The sequence below is a fragment of the Scophthalmus maximus genome, chromosome 5 (genome assembly GCF_022379125.1).
Source record: "Scophthalmus maximus strain ysfricsl-2021 chromosome 5, ASM2237912v1, whole genome shotgun sequence".
NCBI lineage: Eukaryota > Metazoa > Chordata > Actinopteri > Pleuronectiformes > Scophthalmidae > Scophthalmus > Scophthalmus maximus.
In genome coordinates this window covers 10,151,329-10,166,698 of record NC_061519.1, presented here as the reverse complement: position 1 = coordinate 10,166,698, position 15,370 = coordinate 10,151,329, and the positions used below count along the sequence as shown (strand labels likewise).

The 15,370-nt window shown below is 41.3% G+C and overlaps 1 long non-coding RNA gene across 2 annotated transcripts in view; it reads right to left on the bottom strand.

Moving 5' to 3' along the window:
* Positions 1-15,370, bottom strand: part of LOC124850030 — a 67,389-nt gene that overhangs the window by 8,833 nt on the left and 43,186 nt on the right. The gene's annotated exons all lie outside the window — the stretch shown is intronic.

Here is a 15,370-nt window from a genome sequence, read left to right as displayed (position 1 = left end):
GGAGCGAGGGGAATTTCTGTCAAGGAGTTTGCAAATTTTAAAAAATTCATGTTTTTTTTGTACATTTTCCTAGAATTTTGAATCTGTCCTTTAGCCAGCGACAAAGCTATAACATGATAAAATCCAAAGGAGTGCTGACATAGTTGTGGTTAATAATATGCTCCAGGGAGGCTGGTTTGAGCTAATGCCAAGGTCAGACTACACAATCTTCAAAGTTGTCGGATCACTGTTAAGTTCACACTACACGGCTTTCTGTCTTGTGATCAGGAGTCGTTGTGCGTTCATACTACAGGACTGACACGGAGGGGTCGCACCCTACACAAGCTTTCACCCGGAGAAACCCTGGACTAGAATGTCTGGTCTCAAAAAAACTAAAACTTCTGCAGCACTATGTCTTGTCTGACATCCCCTTGCAGCTGATTTGCAGATTACTGTACCCATTTTTGCAAATCTCAGTAAGCATATGCAGAATCACTTACCAATCTGCACATATGGGTTGACATACAGTTACACAACTCTCCACACATACACAATTAAAGTTTCTACAATATTGGCCCCATATATAAGCATTCAAATGAGTCAGAATAATCCTCCTGCTGTTCTGTCACCCGTCCTGCTCTCTGATTTGCTGAAGTTGTTGCCACTTCATTTAGCTATTTAGCCTTCTAGAAATCTAGTCTGCGATGTGTCGGCGAGCCTCTCGAATTGCCTCCTCGAAGAGTTTACACATAGCGATTTTTACCGACTACCAATCGAACGTTGATTTGGCTTCGATCTGCGGCTTTCGTGGGCGGGTAGCAAAATATGTCGGCGAGTGGAAAATTGTGCCAAACAATGTGCGATGTGAACAAGGCGTAAAGGACATTCCTCTGTGCCGTCAGGTGTGTGAACAGGTTCAGACAAGACCACGAGCACATCCACTGGAAGGCTTTATTCACAAGTTTGTTTTTGCCAATTGCGTCAGCTGGCATCGGATCACATTAAGCACTCATTTATGCCAAACTTTGGCAAAGGTTCCAGATTCCTCCACTGTGATTTGTGCGTGGAGTAATTGGAGTGAATGCCTGTGAACCGTTGAACATTGAAACGGACATCATGTCTGCTTTATTGCAGATGCAGGTATAACATCACCAACGGCACATCTCTGTACACACTCGAACACTCGATGTCAGGATAATTTTTAATCGTTTGCATTTCGACACTTTTTACTTTTTCGCATTAAAATAAGTATGAAACCGCGGGCGCTAGACAACAAAATCACATTAACAAAAAATGCAGGTCCTATCTGACGTTAAACGTCAGAGTGAGCCCTGGAGAGTGGAGGCAAGACAGTTGGTGAACCTATAAGCTACTGTGTGGACCTATTTGTGTGTCTGGTCGCCCACATTAACACACCATTGGCATTGCATGGACAGCTGGCATGACATGTTAGCACGGAAGCCATCTATCTATGTTGTGTGACCGAAGCGGGAAACTGCAATAGGTTGTTGCCGTTATCAAGATTACGACAGCAACAAGTGTCAAGCGTTAGACCGATGTGTACAAGTTATGAAGTTACCTGATTAGCAAGCAGAATTCTTAGTGACTGCACAGTGAGTGACGTACTGACCGTTGCTCTCTCAAAATGAATTAGCCTGAACTGTTTATATTACATTAACAAGTTTTCCAGGCAGTGTTGCCTCGCACTAGATGATTTTAAACCAGATTATCCACTCGCCTACAAATTCTGGAGCTTGCCCACAAAACCCCCAAATCAGCATTAAGTTGGAGCTCGCAATTCGGCGCCCTATCCCTGTGTTTGAACTACCAACGACGAGAGTGAAGTGACTCTGTCCTGTAGTGTGAACTGTGCTGTGACTGGCACTGAGTGCGTTGACTGCTGCATCAATGGCGTTGATGCACTACAGCCAATGACAGCGCAAGATGACACCTGGAAGTGGAAACCCACAAAATCCGTTCAACACAACAAAATATTCTTTCCCTTGACGTGTTTCTGAAAAAATCATTGCGCAGACTATATGCAAGGCCTTGTTTCTTTCTGACGTCCATCGTGAAAGTGACAAACAATTCCTGTTTCGCACATGTCACCTCTTGCGTGTGTTTTCATGACAATACGTACTTTGGAGACCAGAGACACTCGTATATGATTTCTGCTGGTGAACGATCATCATGGCTGACACCCTGTCATCGATAAGTCACATAGTTTGAACAGCACGATGATTGAAAGCCTTGTGATTACAAGACGGCAAGTCCTGTGGTGTGAACGGTACAGCGATCTGACGAATCGCTTTGTGTCCGAGCTACAAGTGGCTAGATTTAGCGACTCTTCAGCAAACAGTGCTACACCAGCAGCCACGGCACCACACAAATGCTGCTGATGAGAGCCACTCACACCACTGCTGCCTCAACAGGTTCAAAGATTTCAAGATCGACTAACCAGCCAACCAAGTCCAGCCCAAATATATTTTAATCTAGGAATACATCATTTGTGGAAAATACTATACCTGCAGAAGTAGATTTACACTCATGTGTGCTTAGTACAGTTCTGAGGTACTTGAACTAAAGCCCCCCCCCCCCCCCCCCATTTTCTGCTACTTTATAGATCCCTGTTACAATTAAGAGGGTAATAGCAAAAACTTTTTATTTCAACTACATTTACATGGCTGCTACTGAATAGTTATTGCTTTCTCTGCAAAGAGATTTAATAAATAAAACACGTCAATATGATGCATAATTAGTGTTAGCTGTATCTGACCAGGTGCGACGTTAAAATAAACCCTGTGCATCCATTCAACGAGACACCAATCCACCACTGTAGAGCAGTATCTCATAGTGCAGTATAATGCTATAGATGTGATCATCCAGAGATATCTCCCTAATGCCTAAAACGGTTTACGTGAATCTTTACTCAAGCATAAAATAATTCCGGAAATTACCAAGTGATTAACAAGTTGATCCACCATTAATCACAGTACTGAGTCATTTTTGGAACCCTGTCCCGATGAAAACACATTGTGCCAAACTGTCAGTCAGTGTACTGTACAATCCCTTCCATTCGGCTCTTTATGCTGAGGAAAGATGTTTCATAATCTCCATTCTTCATTCCCTGGTGTCTGTGTTGTGCTGTCAGTGGGCATTGTGGTGTACAGTACATTAAACCTGCCAGGCCTTTGAAATCGCTGTCACGAAGATGGGTCTGTTATTGAAGCCATTATGAGATTTAGTCGCCAAACAGCCGCAGGGCCTCTCTTCAAAGAGAGCGGGAGCCCGTGTTAGATTCTCACAAGCAAGAGTCCCTCAAGACATATTCTATCCCACACGCAAATTCAAGATACCCACACAGTATCATTAATGCAGGGAGAATTCCTTGCGTTTCTACATGTGCAAATACCACCAAACCTGTCTCACAGACTCAATGTTGTACTTACATATCACATCTACATCGCAGTAATAATCCGACACTTAAATATCAAGAATGTCAAGTAGACATGAATGAATAATGTTTGACTGTTGAATAAATTTAATTCGCTGTCCTATGAAAAACACATAGTGTCTTCAAACATAAAAACCTTTTGGATACTCTGAAATATATATGTTTATTTAAACACAATGTGCATGTACATGCCATAGCATATGATTCACATCATTTTCATCCGCATCAAACCATTCAGTGAACCGCATGATCTGTAGAGAAAGATCTGCATTCATTGATTTCCCTTCTCATGTATGAAGACTCTTCCTTTAATTGTTATCTGTATACACTCCTTAGGAAGAGGAGTCAGTGGTCAGGAATAGGAGAGGACTTGCTGCAGGCTAAAGGCCTCACTCTGCTTCAGGTGAACTAGTTTGTACAAATCGTGTTTAAAGAGAAACGTGAATTCTTGTTTTGAATGGCCTCATTGTATAGCTGCATCTAGATGTCGCTTCAAGAAATCATTTGCTTAAACTTTTTCACGCACTTGGACAGTCTCTCATCAAAGGTATTCTTCGAGTTGCCTTTGAGTGTCGTGTTGTGTTTAGACCAGGGCGTCGGAGCCCCTAGGAACGGAGACTTACGAGAAACGCTGCTGGCCCCATTTTGGATTATAAAATCTCTAGTGTGGATGGACGGGCAGAAACAGAGACTTTTGGAAAAAATTACGCATTGTTTCCCGATTGATTCTTACAACTTGACTACGAGCGGAGAAAGGAAAGTGTTAAAACTTATTCTCAGTCCAAGAAAAGAAATCCCCGCTCTTACTTTTTATCATTGTTGTTTCTCGTTCATAGAATTTTGCAATCTGCTTCCTGTTAACACTGGCATGCACACCGCCACTGTACGTGATTTTTCATGTGATATGCGTTTGCAGGTATGCTAGTATGGAAAGAGATCACTGAGATCAATACTTGTCTCGACGGATATTGTTCTCGTTTTAAAATGCCGCTTTCAAGCACATTAAAGCAGATGCAGCCTAAAAAAAGAGACCTGTCCTACTTTCTCACCAGTCCAATCAATGCAGAAAGTAGACAGATCGGAACACAGATCCATCTGAAAGACAGATCTGGACGCTGTTGGACAATCGAGTGTCTAACTTTGATGACATTTTAACCGTGGATGTTCAAGGTTTCCTTCAGGAGGCACAAATACTTTGTGTTTGTATTCAGCGCTACACTTTCAGTCTAGGTATGCCCTGTAGTCTCTGAAGCAGACAGCTATAAGACTTTTATCTGCGCTGTCATCACGAATAAAACCATGTAGCTGCTCCACTGATAATGAAAGGAAGATTTACTTTGTCCACTCATCTTGGGGCATCTGAGCCCATTTATCTTGTTTGTTTTTTCTCAGAAGGGCTTGAAAATAGTCTTAATTTGTCTTTTTTTTCCCCCTGGCTAATGATAGTAAGTACAGGCTTTTTTGACAGGCTAGATCCTCTCTGGTGCGTAAATCTCCCTGAAAAACCCAGAGGTGGTCTTTGGGTGTTTTACACAAGGCTTAGCTGATGCACATTAATCTTTTGGCCTTTCAAATCCGGTTGACAAGTTTTCTCACCCCTAATTCATCATCATATGTGCTCAATGACTTTGCTCAATACGGCCAGCCCCTCACCTGCCACATTTAGAGGGCTAATGGGGTCCACTTCAGATAACCGTTGTTTGACTAAGTCTGCCTCGAACCTTTAATAGTCTGTTTCAACAAGCAGAGCAGCGAAAACAAGCTTGAGGAAAGAGGTAATATTCACCACACTGTCACGTGGGTGCACACACTCAGATTGGAATCCACACTAAAACACACACATACATATTTATTATCACATTTTTACCTCTTTCTTGTGATAACAGATATCTTGGCTTACTTTTCACAGAGCTTTGAATTGAATTACGTGCTTAGAGTTTGCAGGTTTCATCCGGGGGTTTCATGATTATTATAATTTTTTTAATACTTCATCATGTGAGCTGAGTTGTTGTTGCGCATTCTACACGATTTGTGTTGCTGCTGAGAGAAATGTCATCCAAAGTTTAGACTTGAGCTTATGCCTCAGACAAAACTAAACAAATTTGAAGACATGGTGCCTTTTAGAAAAATATTAAGATATCCATATTTTCTGATATTTTTATAGACCAAACCAGTGATTTATTAATCATACGATGAGAAACATGAGAGGACAGGAGCAGCGAAACTTGCTGGACTGTGGTTGACATTCATTCTGATGTACATTGAGGTCAATAAAACTTATTTCATATTCATGTATCATAAGATATTGTTATTATCGTGATGGGCCTACAGAACGCCATTGTGTCTTTTTGACAAATGGTGGTTCAATCCCCAGCTACTTGTGTGCTTGGGCAAGACAAGTGTCTATGCTGAGTCTCTTTCTCCCTTTATCTCTCCAGCTACTTTCAGACATGCAGCGAAGTCTGGATATTTTCCAGAAATTTTCCAGAGGGGCCCTATGTGAGAACGAAAAATGTCAGCAAATGTTGCTGCCTCCTGCCTTTCCGGACATTTTGTGGAGGTTCACATCTGAAAACGGCATCTGTCGTACCCTCTCTTCCATTTTTTGAGATTTGTGTGTGGTTATCTGTTTCCTTATCTTCCCATCTCTTGCCAGGTTCTTCATGGTAGAGAGGAGATTGTGTGACTCACTGTCCTCACAGAGGGCAAATTGTGAGTATTTTATCACCACAGTTTTTGCATTATCATAGGACGACCCCCGAGCTTCCCTTAGACGCTGTCAATTTTCAGAATTACCCCCCTGGTTCATTTCTGCAGTAAAGACGTAAGAAGATTTTGCAAGAGCCGTCAGACACAGCTGCAGGTTGAACTGAACCGATGAGAATTTCTGATGGTGTGAAAAAAGATTGTTTTTATGACTTTGAATGTGAGACAACCTCCACTTTTTCAAACCTATTCATGGAATAAAATATTGTGTTATACCATGGTATATGCTCCCAGTGTGGGGAACACATGTAAGTCACCTCAGCATCTGTCCGATAAATAAATAAATGCAATAAATACGCTTTTCCAACTTTGAGGCAGTGCGAGTAATGGCTGACACTATTTGGTGAACACGTCCAAATATAACCGTTATGTGTAAATGAGGTGTCTTCCTCTTTTACCCAGGTTTTTTAGTAATTCTAAGGAGATTATGATTCCCATGCTTATTTCCTCATCCATCCTGTCTGTCTTTAAATGTGCCTGATCAGCAAACTGTTAAGTTCAATAGAAAACTGCAAATTGTTACATGCAAAAAAACGAGAATTCGATGTGATCGGGCTTCCTTTTCGCATCGCCGCATGATGCACCGTCATGCTCTTCTGAGAATCCCGTGTGTCAATCTGCGTTATCACCTAATCCATAGAGTACATGCACAGGACTGGACAGTTTTTTTTCGCTGCTCTTATCAGACCGCCACCTCTTGCATTTCGGTTGGAGGGACGGTGCTATCTCACCTAGCCGTGCGAGCCATCCGGCCTGTCCACCACAGATTAGCCGAGATGGCCCGCGGCGGCGTCTGCTCACTTCTTTTTACAAATGTTCCTCATTTGGTTGTGGCGGCTCTAGTTTTGTTCATGCACAAAGTTTAGTTTTCTTCTTCTTTTTGTTTCATCTCTCTCAAACGCCGATAAAATTCCATTTGGAGCTGGCTTGTTACTGTTTTCCCCGCTCCCCTGACGAGTGGTTACATAATATGAGCACGTTGTCATTTTTCCACAGAATTTGTTTGGAACGATAGTGATAATGATTAAGTGGAATGTCATGAGTTGCAAAGGAACTGAATATAATCTCCCTCAGATTTGGAAGGCCCACATGAAATGCATTAAAACAACATGACTGTTGAGGGTTTGTTTCCTCACACATTTGTAAGGACTTTCCCAACTACTTGATTTAACTTGAAAACTCATGGCAAGAGGATCTGATGCAACTATGAGTGCCTCTTCAAAATAAAAGCCCTGGTTTACAGCCAAAGCTAGACTGCGAGGAGAGCAACACACAACGAAGTTTAATAAAGGCTGATGACTTAAGTGTGATCTACATATTCAAAGTCAGTAGGTAGAAGAATGGACAGAAAATAGGTGTTCAAACGGGTTCAACGGGTTCTAACTGGCACGTTTGAACACACCCCTCCACTCCTTTTGATGGGGAAAAAAGGTTTTACAAAGTTGAATAGCTGTACAAATACAGTATACATCACGAAAGGATGGCGGTGGTCATGAATCGAATGCCAAATTAGCCCAGGGCTCGAGACTAACTTTTTACATTGCTTGCACTGGTGCTCCTAACTTTTTCATTTGGGTGCACAAGCACATAATTTAGGTGCAACCAAATTTTTTCACTGCGCCTTATGGCACTGCAATAGTACAACTACTTTCTTGACAGTTCCCATATACATTGGTAATTTCTTAACACACTGTGTGAATGACTGTTAACAGGAATAGAAGGGCTTTTTTCATGAGGATGATTTGGGACCTACATTTTGTAAATGGTAGTCCTGTTAAATTTAATTATCATTTCTGACTCTGAGCAGTGTGGAGTAGAATGGACAAATGTTTTATTTCTCGGACTGTACAATTACACAACTCAATATATGCACATAGACTGTTACCTAAAGCCTCTACTGTTGTAAAGGGTTGTAGGTCTTTCACTATGAACCAGGTCACAGCGAGGTGTCACTCATTCACCCTCTCCTCAGTCAACCACCCACTAGCAGCAGCTGTTGTCCCCCCCTGGGACCAGCAGAAGTATAGTGTACTCTCACTTTCCACGCGTTACACTTGAGGCAACGAGCGTTGTCGCCATCGTTTTGTCGAAGTACAACCAGACTTTTGAACGGTTCACTCTCTTGCGCCATCGCCACGCGGATAAGGGTTTCGTTGTTAGTGTGTTTGTGATTTGACAAGGTAAACTACAGCAAGAGGCGCACGCAGCGCGTTCCAAGTTCAAAGCAGACGCCGCACAATTTTCCATCTAATTCTCACAGTCAGGTGTGTGTCTTGTTTAGACACCGTCTCTTCGAGAGCTTGAGGTTGTCAAGACGTAACGCCTCATTAGATGACATTATACACGTGAGTTTGCTTTGAAGTTGTGCCGGTCTCTCTGCTGGAATCTGCTGCGCGGTTATATAATACGGTATCTGCTTTGACAAGTCTAATTGTTACGGCCGCGCATGTACTCACCACAGCTGACTCAGCTGTTTGGCATGCTCACGGGTTAATAACCTCGCATAGATTATGTGTTCAGAGGCGCAGCGGCACAGCGATGCTGCTGGTGAAACAATGTTAATATATATAATCGCGTACTCTCGATCATGCGCTGTAATAATAAACAAGACAAAACAAACATGCGCTGGTAACAGGGTTATAATAGAGCCAACGCAAGACTAATAAACCCTCAGATTAATACTAGAGCTAAGCCTCATTTATCAGATGTCTATATAACTGCTTGCATCAATATAAAAAGACCAATCCAAAATAAACAATGTAAATTACTGCAATCAATCCAAATCTTCTCCAGTTTAGAATCCAAACAAAACAATCTTCCCATCTATCCATCTATTACAGTATGTCTATCATCTTGGAAGCAAAGGTCAGACATTGAACTGGGTGGATTTTTTGAAAAAAGGCGGGTGTATGCTTTATTATGATTAGGGCTGCGACTGACGATTATTTTCTCAATCGATGAATCTGTTGATTATTTTCTCGTTGTTTGGTCCATAAAATGGCGAAAAATATTGGTTGTTTCCCAAAACCCCAAGATGCTGTTTTGTTTTGTTCCACACATCGAAGATATTTAGTTTACTGTCATAGAGGAGCAAAGAAACCAGAAAATATTCACATTTAAGAAGCTGAAACAGAGAATTTAGCCTTTTTTTTTAGTCGATTATCAAATAGTTGCAAATTCATTTATCTATTAATTGTTGCAACATCCTAATTATAATTATGAAACTCAGCTCAGTACAGCCAGATTTGCAGCAGTGGGCAGTGGCAACAACAATTCTTTTACTTGTAGGAATCTTTTGGGATATTACGTGAAGCTTGAATTCTGCTGTTAAAATCAGGACACAAATAAAAAGGAAAGATTTAAATATAGTGCACTAATAGAGAAGGGAGTGCTTTTGGACAGATCATGGCTCATTATTTTCTGCTCCACCCATTGAGATTTGAATGAACCAATGGGAGTTTCTGTGTCTGTTGAAACCATAACAACATCACCACAACAAAACATTTTCGTTTTGTCAAACAGTGCGTCAGTTAAAACGCTGCCATTCACTTTGCACTAACCACGGTCGATTAGTTATCATCATATAATATATACCACAAGAAGGTCGTCTCTGCATTCATCGCTCTGCATGGTTCTTTTTGTTTTTGTTTAGAAGAGCAAATATCAAAGATTTTCATTCATCGTCAATGTATTGCATCTGATCTGATTCATCTTTAGCAACTGTAAAATGTCATGGTTTTGTGTTACGTGATTTCAATTCCATGGTAATGTGACAGAAGCAGCATTTGTAAGTTTGCATTAAAATGTTACCATAGAAACCAAAAGCAGGTCTTCCTTCCTTCTATCAAATAACAATTTGTTACCAGTTGGTTAATATGCTGATTATTTTCTTGGTTTTGTCAATAAAATGTCAGAAAATAATGAAAGTGTCCAGCACAAAGTGGCACCTTCACATGTTTTCATTTGTCCAAGAATTTAAAGATATTCAGTTAATGATAATAAACAGAAAAAAACAAAAACAAATTACATTCAAGAAGCTGCACTGATTAATCTATACATCTATGTGTGTTAAGGATATACACAATTATAATAATGATGAAAACAGTGAGACTATATCTTTGTCACACCCGCTCACCAACAGCAGAGTCCAGTACAGAACGTCACCATGCTTTATTAACAGACCACACATTTTGCCAGAGAGCATTTTGGCAGTGTTTGTTGTTTTTGGTTTGGTTTTTTTCTATTTAGTTTACTTCTATTCTATTGGTTGGGTCCAGAAATGGCGCCTGTGGTTTGCAGATAGCATCGCTCGCAGCAACCACATGAAGAGGAAAAAACCAACAGTCAATTACACCATTAGTACAGACGGAACAGGTCAGATGACACGTGCACACGTGCGCACGCACGCACACACACACACACACGCACACACACACACACACACACACACACACACACACACGTCTGAACAAGTTGGAACAAAGTTCCTCTGAGGACGATGATGCAGCTCAAATCAGTCATAATGCAACTAGAACCGTTTTATCAAGAACATGTTGCAAAAATTTTCTCAGTTGCCTTTTACGTGCCAACACGTACAAATGAGGTGTAACACACACGGACCAATTAAAACTCACACTCGCCGTTGTCTGCTATTATACTAGCGGACGCACAGCGGAGAACACAAAAGATGGGGCTGCTGGGTGGCGCAGGCCAAGCAAGAGAGATACGGTGACAGACAAAAGAGAAGAAAAGCTCGGCCATTAGGAGCGAGTCACCTGGGCACGCGTAGCATCGCCGCGTTTCCCGGACTCTGTCACGTGCGCGGCTCGCACACTCGTGTCTGTCATGAGAGCGAGGAGGGAAGTGACCACTTTATACAGTAGATAAACTACAGCAGCAGTTAACATCATCCGTCTTATCTTGTTTCATCTGTCAGTAATGAGTCACTCCAGTTGAGGATTATCTACAGTACAGTGGAGGTAAATACTTCACAAGAACAAAAATGTGAAATGAGTAAAACTTTCTGTAAGATGTGACTGTTTTCACAGCAAGTTTACTCGAACATTATGAAACTGTCGATATGGCTCACTGTTGGTCAGTGGCCCCATCAGTTCACCTGCTTATGTCGATTCCCTGATCGAGGAAATTGGAATTTAATTGACATTGGAGTTTTTGCTAAATGTGTAATATTGCACCATTACAGGAGAGAATCTAACATCACTGGACCTCAGCCACCTGCAGTAACAAATAGATAGAGGTAGGGCTGCAACCAACGATTATTTTCATAGTCTATTAACCTGTCGATTAGCTTCTCGATTAGTTGTTCAGTCCATAAGATGTCATAAAATGGTGAAAAATGTCAATCGTGTTTCCCAAAACCCGCAAGATGATGTTTTGTCCACACAACAAAGATATTTAGTTTACTGTCATACAGGAGCAAAGAACCCAGAAAATATTCACATTCAAGAACCTGAAATCAGATCTTTTTTTCTTATTTTCCATAAAAATTACTTGAACCGATAAATCGATTAATTTAGTAATCGATTAATTTAGTAATCGATTAACTGTTGCAGCTCTAGATAGAAAAAAATGCATGGAAAAAAATGTCAATGTGTTCGCTTCATGCTTTAAATTTGTGGATATCACCATTATTTTTTAAGTTATGCTTTTATTTTTGTGCTTTATACCTTTTCACACCAAAATTACCGTGTAGACCCAGGTTTTTTAAACACGGGTCGACTAACCCTCATTGTCTCCATCATCGCGCAAATTAGTGCGTTCATCCGGGTGTGACGTTAACATCAATGCCGATCGGAGGTGAAGCCGATTATTACCGGGTCTATTGCAGAGTCATTTGACCCGGGGCTGAATGCCGATTAAACGTTTTCACACTGCAGAAAACGCCGGGTGTTAGCGGGTTTAAACTGGTTTTTTGACCAGTGTGAAAGGTGCTTTAGTGTCATTTACTTCCACATTACTGGCAAACCAGTGCTTGCTCTGTAAGGGGATTTTTGTTCATGTTTTACAGCCTCCTAAAAGAAACGAAAATGAGACTGTGAGTTTGAAAGTAGATCCTCTAAAGTCCTGTGTGAAAAATCTTGAGTTGATTTCTAATTTAGATACGCTGTGCCTTGCGGTATAGGAGCAGCAGTGACTCACCGGTGAACAATGCTGCTCCGCGGAGGGAAGGTCCTGCCATTGCTCCTTGTTTCTCTCCGTTTTACTTTAAACTGTAAAACGCCCGCAGGCCTGAGTGTGACAGTGTTTGTTGTTGGCAGCACGTGACTGGTTTACCTGTCCGGCGTGTTCCCCTGCCTCGTGGGCCCGATCGCAAGCGTTGCCCGTTTGCGTTTTAGAATCTTTTAGCTCCATTGTTTTGGTTTTAAACCACAAAAACCTTTCTGTTTTGGTTCACTCAGGCAGATAAGACCAAAGTGCAGTCAAACAGAATGAATATGGGACTTACAAATGAATGCTACTGTTGCTCCATGTCTGCTGTATGTATAATTAGGTACTTGTTTGAGAAGATACTTTAGTTCATACATGAAATGACAGTTACTAGCTATAGTTTCCAGTTTTATCAAAAGGAAACATCAAAAGCAGAAAGTCCGCCACACAGAGAGACGGATAAATGTGACGACCCTGATACCACGGATGTGATGATATGTGCCTCAGGCCGGTGCAACCTCATTAATCCTCCCCAGAGGTAGAACAGCTAACTGTTGTGGCTGGAACATCTTTGGTTTAACACCTCAGGCCCTGCACAGACAGATGGGACTCACTGGTTTCCGACGGGAAACACGCACACACGCGCACACACACGCGCACACAGTGGTAACAGTAGCCTGTTGCCTTTCACTGCTGTCGTTTTGTAAGTTTGTCACAGCTTGTAAAATGAGATGAGAAGATTTGGGATTATTTCTCTTGTGTGTGTGTGTGTGTGGTGGGACTAGAGATACAGTATCTGCAGGTCAAGTGTCAGGACTAAATATCCATGGACTGGTTGCTGGGGTCATTTCCCACCAAGTTAACTGGTTGTACTTCTAGATATTTCCTCAAAGGCTCATATGATACATTTTTTTTTCCTCATCCAACAGTACACCAGTTTCCCTCTGATGTTCACAGTGTCACTCATTAGTTTTCATTTACTCATTAATCTTTCCATGACATAACTCGCGTGTATTTAGTCCTAGTTATAATTGCACATACGAAGTCAAAGCACATCAGGAGTGTCTCGCTCGTAAATGACTGATGGCTAATGAATGCTTATTTGTGTTAAAAGCCCTGCCACGAACTAAGAAACGTGCTCAGAGCTCAATCATAAAGTTACACCCTATCGTAGGGAATGTTTCAATAAATCATGGTGAAGTTAATCTGTGCAGTTCGGTTACTGTACATGTACTGTATTAAATCTGTGTCCCCAATAAGAAGAGATGTGTGTTCATATTAATCTTCATGTGGGGAAAAAGTTCTCAGAGAGCATGAAAGGATTCAACTAGTTAGACAACTTTCATGCCCTAGTGGTTCCAGGTGGTATTATAGTTTGGTCACTGTCGTAAAGGCGCTGCAGTAGCAAGATGCCGGTTAGGACAGGTACTTTTCGTCAGAACTCCTTTTTCCCGAAGCTCTCTCCACTGAGTTAATGACTGTCCAAGATTCACTCGTTCTATCCGTTTTCTATTACTCTGGGCCAACGGGGTTCTTTCTGTCTTGCGAGTTTGAGCGTTTTTTTGTCAATTCATTTGTTCCACCTTTTAAAACTTCCATCACTTGGGATGGATAACGGGAGAAAGCTATTCTTTTCCTCGTCTTGGCTATGCAATGGATGATGCAGTTTCTTTGTGCCGCAATTCGAGTCGACGTGTATCCACAAAAAAATGTGTCCTGGTGGCTTAGAGAATAACATGGTGAAGGCAAGATTCACAGGGGACCAATATAAGCGCAGGATGGTGTTGTTTTTCTATCACCATTATACTGTGCAATTTTTTTTATCATCATGACTAAAAGTTTAAGCAAAAAGTTGTCTACTTCCGCTTTAAAGTCTGTTATTAAAGTACTTTAAGACATATCCCACGTCCATACTAGCAAAAAGAAAGTAATAAGGAAAATTGGAGGCACAGAATTACTTCCAAAGTAAATGAATTATGATCTTGAATTCATAATCCAATCAATCTTAAGACCTGTTAAAAGCATATTTAAGACAATTTTCAAACATTTTAACATGTTTGCATCCAAATCAGTTGAAGGGGACATTAAAAGGACTTCACCCTGCCAGACCCCAAGTACAAAAATCCAAGTAATGGCCAACAGGATCCCATGTGCAAATAGAGCCATGCAGTTATTGTTCAGTACATTCACAGCGAGCGAGTGGGCTTGTAGATGATGTTTCTATTCTGCCTCCTGCGCGCTCTGCCCAGGCACCAGTGTTCCCAGTAGAGTCTCTGGCTGGGTGCCGAATGTGTGAAAGGGCTGCTCTGAACAAATGTCTAGAGTTTGTCTCGGTAAATGGCTCAAGAATTTCACACCTCGTGTGCCCCGAGGACACGAGCAGTAAGTCAGGTGGATGAGGATTATGTTAAGTGTCCTTCACATAGTCCTCATCCAACTTCATGGTGACATCTACTAATGTCATATGTTACTTTCAGGTCGATTTGACCCTTTTTGTTCACAGAGATAAGGCACCGATACTGCCTGGCTTAGCTATTAACATTCAGAAATGTAAAACTAAAACATATTGGCATGGATTTTGTCATCCCATGTTCAGTTTATGAGATCAAAATTTCAGATTTTGCAACAAGGATTCCCATCACACTTCAGATGACGTAAACAGGGAGTGTCACGTTGCCATGGAGTCGGCCGATTTGTTGTGGGCTACACATGGACCTGATTTTCATTTGCGAACACTTCAAAAGTGCTTCCACTTCCTGTCCACACTGTAACCGTTGATGTATGGACAACAATCACCTGGCGATTACGATAGGACAATGAGAAGAAATGCTAAATGTCAAATGAGATTCAAAAGAGAAAATCTAATTAAAGAGTTTGCATTGTCAAGAATGTTTTTTGTATACATAACCTGTAAACTTGTTGGAACTCCAACAAGTCCTGACTGCAAGCTACAGCCGCTTTCAAAGTAATTGTCAGTGATGACATATCCAATATACTAATACT